This window comes from Ovis aries, chromosome 1 (assembly GCF_016772045.2).
Source record: "Ovis aries strain OAR_USU_Benz2616 breed Rambouillet chromosome 1, ARS-UI_Ramb_v3.0, whole genome shotgun sequence".
NCBI lineage: Eukaryota > Metazoa > Chordata > Mammalia > Artiodactyla > Bovidae > Ovis > Ovis aries.
This window is the reverse complement of record NC_056054.1, coordinates 110,203,454-110,209,590: the sequence shown is the minus strand read 5'-3', so window position 1 is coordinate 110,209,590 and position 6,137 is coordinate 110,203,454. Positions and strand designations below refer to the sequence as shown.

At 40.3% G+C, this 6,137-nt stretch overlaps 1 pseudogene; it reads right to left on the bottom strand.

Moving 5' to 3' along the window:
• Positions 1-219: 219 nt before the first annotated feature.
• Positions 220-861, bottom strand: LOC101113449 (GTP-binding nuclear protein Ran-like; annotated as a pseudogene).
• Between the last annotated feature and the right edge of the window lie 5,276 nt (positions 862-6,137).

The following is a 6,137-nucleotide window of genomic DNA, read 5'->3' as shown; positions in this document are numbered from 1 at the left end:
GATCTAAACACCTAAATATGCAGGCCCAAAATAAATGAAGGTATTTTTTTTTTAACTGCCACATTCACTCTGAAGTCCATCCATCTGCTTCAGCATCCAAAGATTAAGCACATGCCCTGCTTAGCTATATAATAAAGTGGCAAACACACTGCACCACTAACATCACAGAGCAGTTGCCTGTGAACTAGACTTCTGACACTGGGCCCCAGCTTCACTTTCTCATAGATCATCATCTTCATCCGGGAGAGCAGTTGTCTGAGCAGCCTCCAAATCATGCTAGTACTGTGCTGCCAAGGCTGAGTCCATGACCATTTCTGGTGGAGACGAGAGCAGGCATGGCAACAAGCTTCAAGTTAGGGACTCTGATCAGCTTTCTAGCAAGCCAGAGGAAGGGCTTTTCAAAATTGTAGTTACCTTTGGCAGCAATGTCATAATACTGAAGAGGCTTCTTTTGGTGGAAGACATTGCCTTAACCTTTCCGTCCTTAATATCCACCTTGTTGTCACACAGCACAATAGGGGTGTTCTCACATACTGGTACCAGATCTTTATGCCAGTTAGGCCCATTCTTCTAAGCAACTCTTGATGTTACATCAAACATTATAATGGAACACTGAACTTGTATATAATAGCAATCTCCCAATCCACCAAATTTCTGCTGGTCAGCTGTATCCCATGCGTTGAATATAACAGGTCCTCTGTTGATATGGAACACATGAGGATGGACCTCAACACCCAATGTGGCTACGTACTTCTCAAATTCACCAGTCAGATGACATTTCAAGAATGCAGTTTCTCCAGTACCACCATCACCAACCAATACAAATTTAAACTGAACTTGGAGTTTTCCTTGGGCAGACATCTCAATGTTACACAGCTCTGGTCTCTCACCCTCACGGCCTCTGTGGCAGGAGAGTGAGGAGAGCTCTCTGCCAGAGGGCTCCCAAAATCTCATCCTCATGGCCACTGCCTGCCACTGCCTTAAATATAGCATTCTTAAAGGAACAGTTACCAGAACAGTATAGGACGTGGTGCCTCAATGGTATAGAATCCATCTACAATGTAGGAGACACAGGAGACATCAGATGGATCCCTGGGGTGGGAAGATCCCCTGGAGGAGGGCATGGTAACTATCTCCAGGATTCTTGCCTGGGAAAATTCCATGGAGAGGAGCCTGGAGTGCTGCAGTCCATGGGGTCACAAGGAGTCAGACAGGACTGAGCACATACACACACAAGACAAATAGCATGCTTATGAGAATAATACATTAATTCTTATCAGAAGAGAATAGGCATTAAGTTCAGTTCAGTTTCAGTCACTCTGTCATGTCCAACTCTATGTGACCCCATGGACTGCAGCACACCAGGCTTCCCTGTCCTTCACCATCTCCAGGATTTTGCTCAAACTCACAGCCATTGAGTTGGTGATGCCATACAACCATTTGGTCCTCTGTTATCCCCTTATCAGGTCTATGTAAGTAATTCAATTATTTCAGAGTTTCTTTCAATATCACCTCTTCCTTGGAGCTTTCTTCATAGCCTCATCTCACACTGAGTTCATCTTCTTCTGAGTTTAAATCTTTTTCTTTTGATTTCGCTTTTTTCTCTTAATTTGCCCTTAACTGAATACTACTTATTAATAATTGATTTTGGATGAACTGCTTTTTCAACTATAAGCTCCTTTATGAGAAGAACAGCCTTTTACACAACTATTCTATCCAGGTTGTGCTGTCATAAGTGTATATAAGGCATATAGGAAATACTGAATTAAGTGTTTGGGGGAGTCCAGGGGTGGCATTATTTTTCTTTGACTTTAGTACTAGTGACACTTTATCAGACTTTCAGAATAGAAATATGTCCAGGTCACCACAGTTAATAGAAGCTTATCATAAGGATAGATGGGAAGGTAAGGAGGAGAGGATAAAGCAGTTAAACCACCAGACCCCACATGTGACTGGAACATCATTCATTGCTTGTTCAGGATACATCAATAAATGATTCATTTCAAAGTAGGTGCAACGAACCATCAGCAATTCTGCAAGTATTCCATGTGGCTGACAACTCCTTTGTCTCCCCTCTCTTATCTCTATCTACTTTTTTGACTACTCTTGACTGCTCACCCTCTTACTCTCTCTGTATGTTTCATTGATTGAATGATTGATTTAATAAAGATTTGCTGAGCACTCTCTGTGTTCTGGGTACTCTACAAAGCTTTGGAGAGGTAAATGAGAGAAAAGATATAGGTCCTTTGAACAGAATTTACAGCCCAGAAAGAAAGACAAATAGATTGGTAATTACATCATTGTGTAGTGAATGCTATGATGGGGGAAACTGAAAGTATAAAGGAAATGCATGGAAGGAGGATTTAATCCAATTTAAGGGGTCAGGAAAAGTTTCCTGTAGAAACCAACAGCCAGGATGAGAAGCAAATGAAGAGAAGGAATACAGGTGACTGTGATGCTTATTACAGGCAAAGAGAAGAGTAAGCATGAAGACCTAAAAAGATCACATAGTGTTTGGGAAGCAGAATGTAGTTTAGTATGACCAGAGCATGGAGTATAGGATGGTAAGCAGGGGGCGGAGGTGATAGAAAGCTAAAGAAATAATGCCTTAAAGATAAGCAGGGTCCAAATGATTGAGAGTATTAATCATGTCAAAAAGGTATATCTATTCTAAATGCCCCTGAAGAGAAGACACTGGAGACTTTCAAGGATGAAAATGACATGATCCAATAGACATTTTGGATACCTTCACATATCTTCCTGTGAACAGTTGGAAGAATCAGAGCAAGACTTGATACAAGAGTCCAATTACTGCATTTTTTCAACGTCTAAAAGAGACGTTAGGTGTAACGAGAAAGAAAGAAAGAAAAGGGAGGGGGAAATATTTAGGAAGTAGAATGCTGGCCTCTGGACTCTTTTTATATGAAGTTTGAGAAGTGACTGGTAAGCCTCTTGATGATGCATCTGCCCTCCTCCCTGAGCTAGTCAGAGAGATCTCAGGGCAGTAGAGTCATGCAGCCCAAAACACAGTGCCGCTCAGAGCTCTTGCATGGACTGTTGAATAATCTCCAACTTCTGGTTCTTGAGGGTGGGAAGGAAAAAGGAGATACTGGCAGAGTGAGATGGGGAGTAGATCTGCAGAAATTGCTCTGCTCCAAGAATAATGAAGACTTTTAATCTGAGGGCAAGTAAGAGGGTTGTTGAGGATAGAAAGGGTAGCGGAAAGCCAAAGTAGCTGGTTCTTGCCTTTTCCAGAAGTGCTGTGGATGACTGCTGCTGCCAAGTCACTTCAGTCATATCTGACTCTGTGCGACCCCATAGATGGCAGCCTCCCAGGCTCCCCCGTCCCTGGGATTCTCCAGGCAAGAACACTGGAGTGGGTTGCCATTTCCTTCTCCAGCTGTGGATGACTGGGGAAGACCTAATGCTACCCAAGATGCTCGTGTCCATCACAGGCAGGTGTGTGAGTCACAAGGTAAATTGAGGCATTTGGATTCCCCTTCACTCTTGGCTTAATGTCTAGCAGTTCCCTGGGAGGAAATGAGAGTCGCACTGTTTTCTCCAGACCAGAGCATCCTAACATTTGAGTAAGGGGTCCTCCTCCTGATGGCTAGTCCCCATTTAGATTGGCCCATGAAAGCTGTTTTTCAGATCTCCATTTTAGTACCTTCATTTTAACTTCTTTTAGTCTCCTGTGTAAGCAGGTTTCACTCAAAATAAAGCTATGTTTCAGTATGATTATTGTGTAATTCTGAATAAAGATAGCCTCTACCACTAGCAGCCACACTGTAATCTTATGTCCTGATGGCTTACAGGCCTATATTATTATGCTCTTATGAAACTATTTTTGGTGAAACTGAAAAAGAAGGAGGAGAAGGAGAAAGAGAAAGGGAAGAAGAAGGAAGGAGAGAGGGAAAGGAAGGGAAAGGAGGAGGAGGAGGAGAAGGTAAAGAGGATGAAAGAATACTGTTATTTAAAACAACAGATTCTTTCTGAGGGAAAGGAGGTTGGATCTTGTTTAAAATAATCTGAGGGACCCTGATGGTCTTTTGTGGCACCAGACCTTTGCAAAGCACTGTAATGGATTTTGGCACAGCCAATGAGGGCCTGAGGAACTGAGCTTTAAAGAAAAGACTAGAGAGAGTTTTGTTCTGCATTATAAAATGAAGAGAAATAAAAGCTGTTTTGAGGTGGAGGGTGGGAGAGTGGATATGAGACAGAAATAGGCTAGGAAACAGTGGGGAGAAAGACGGGAGGGAAAAGGAACCAACAAGATGGTGAGAAGCCTGTGGATTCACTTAGATGCCTTGAACTTTAGCACTCTTCACAGGAGTGTGGCTAATATAACTTTTAGGGCTGGAATGACCAACATTCATTTGTAGGTGTGAATTTCTGCAAAGATTTTTATATTCTACAGCTCTCCCCACCATCCTGAACTTTTAGTAAAATCTGATATATACCATATATGAGAAGCTTTAAGCAGAATAAAAGGGGAATTCCCTGGCTGTGCAGTGGTTAGGATTCCACATTTTTCACTGCCAAGTGCCAGGATTCAATCACTGATTGGGGAACTATTAATAAGATCTTAGAAGTAATCTATGCAACAACAAAAGAGAGGAAAACAAACAAACAAACAAAAACCAGAATAAAAGTGAATTCTCTTTTCCAGAGGAAGCCACGAATAGAGCAGTATGTTTTAGACATGAAGCCATCTATAAACTGAACTACTGCAATGGGAACCAGAGGTAAATATGAAAATGTAAACTTCTGAGAATTCAATGAAATCATGCAGCAGGTATTGGACTTTCCATAAATTACCAAATGGGGGTTGCAAAAACTTTTTGAAAGCAAGTGTTACCTTAGCTAAAAACTTGGATACAGTAGTCATAACTTTTTAAAATATATATATATTTTTTTTATTTGAAGGATAATTGCTTTACAGAATTTTGTTGTTTTCTGCTCAGTATCAACATGAATCAGCCATAGGTATACATATGCTCCTAATATGTGAGTCATGGAAAAGTACAAAAGGATGCCCACATATATCTAAAATATATAGACTAACCATAGAGAACTAACCCTAGGGAGTATGAAATAGTGAGAACTCACACAAAGGAAACCACTTGAATACAAAACCCAGCATCACTCAACCACCAGTAGGTGTATAGGATGCGTCATCTAAACAGCAAACAAAACAATTAAACAACCCAATCATCTGCAGACAGGATTACCACCTCACTCAGCCTTGCCCATCAGAGGAAAAACAAACAAACAAACAAACAAACAACTCAGCACAAATCTCACCCTATATGAAGCTTATGTCAACCGCTGGATCAAACTTAGGAGGGCAGAAAACAAAAGGAAGAAAGAATTCAACCTTCAAGCCTGGGAAAAGGAGACCTCAAACACAATAAGTTTATATATATATATATACATATATATATGTATACATATATATAATGAAAAGGCAAAGAAATACTACACAAATGAAAGAAAAAACTGGAAACACAGAAATCCAAATAAATGAAGAGGAAATAGGCAAACTACCTGAAAAATAATTCAGAATCATGATAGTAAAGATGATCAAAACCTTGAAAACACAATGGAGAAAATGCAAGAATCAATTTGAACCTAAAAGAATTAAAGAATAAACATACAGAGACAAACAACACAATTACTGAAATTAAAAATACTCTAGAAAGAATCAATAGCAGAACATCTGAAGCAGAAGAGCAAATCACCTGAGCCAGAAGATAAAATGGTGGAAATAACTGCTGAAGAGTGGAATAAAGTAAAAAGAATGAAAAGAACTGAGGATAGTCTCAGAGACCTCTGGGGCCATATCAAACGCACCTACATTTAAATTATAGGATCCCAGAAGAAGAAGAGAAAAAGAAAGGGTATGAGAAAAATTTTTAAGAGATTATAGTTGAAAATTTCCCCAACACGGAAGAGGAAAAATTCAATCAAGTTCAGAAGGTGCAAAGAGTCCCATATAGGATAAACCCAAGGAGAAACACGCCAAGACACATACTAATCAAACTAACAAAGACCAAACACACACAAAAGAATATTAAAAGCAGCAAGAGAAAAGCAGCAAGTAACATGCAAGGGAAACCCCATACACTTAACAGCTG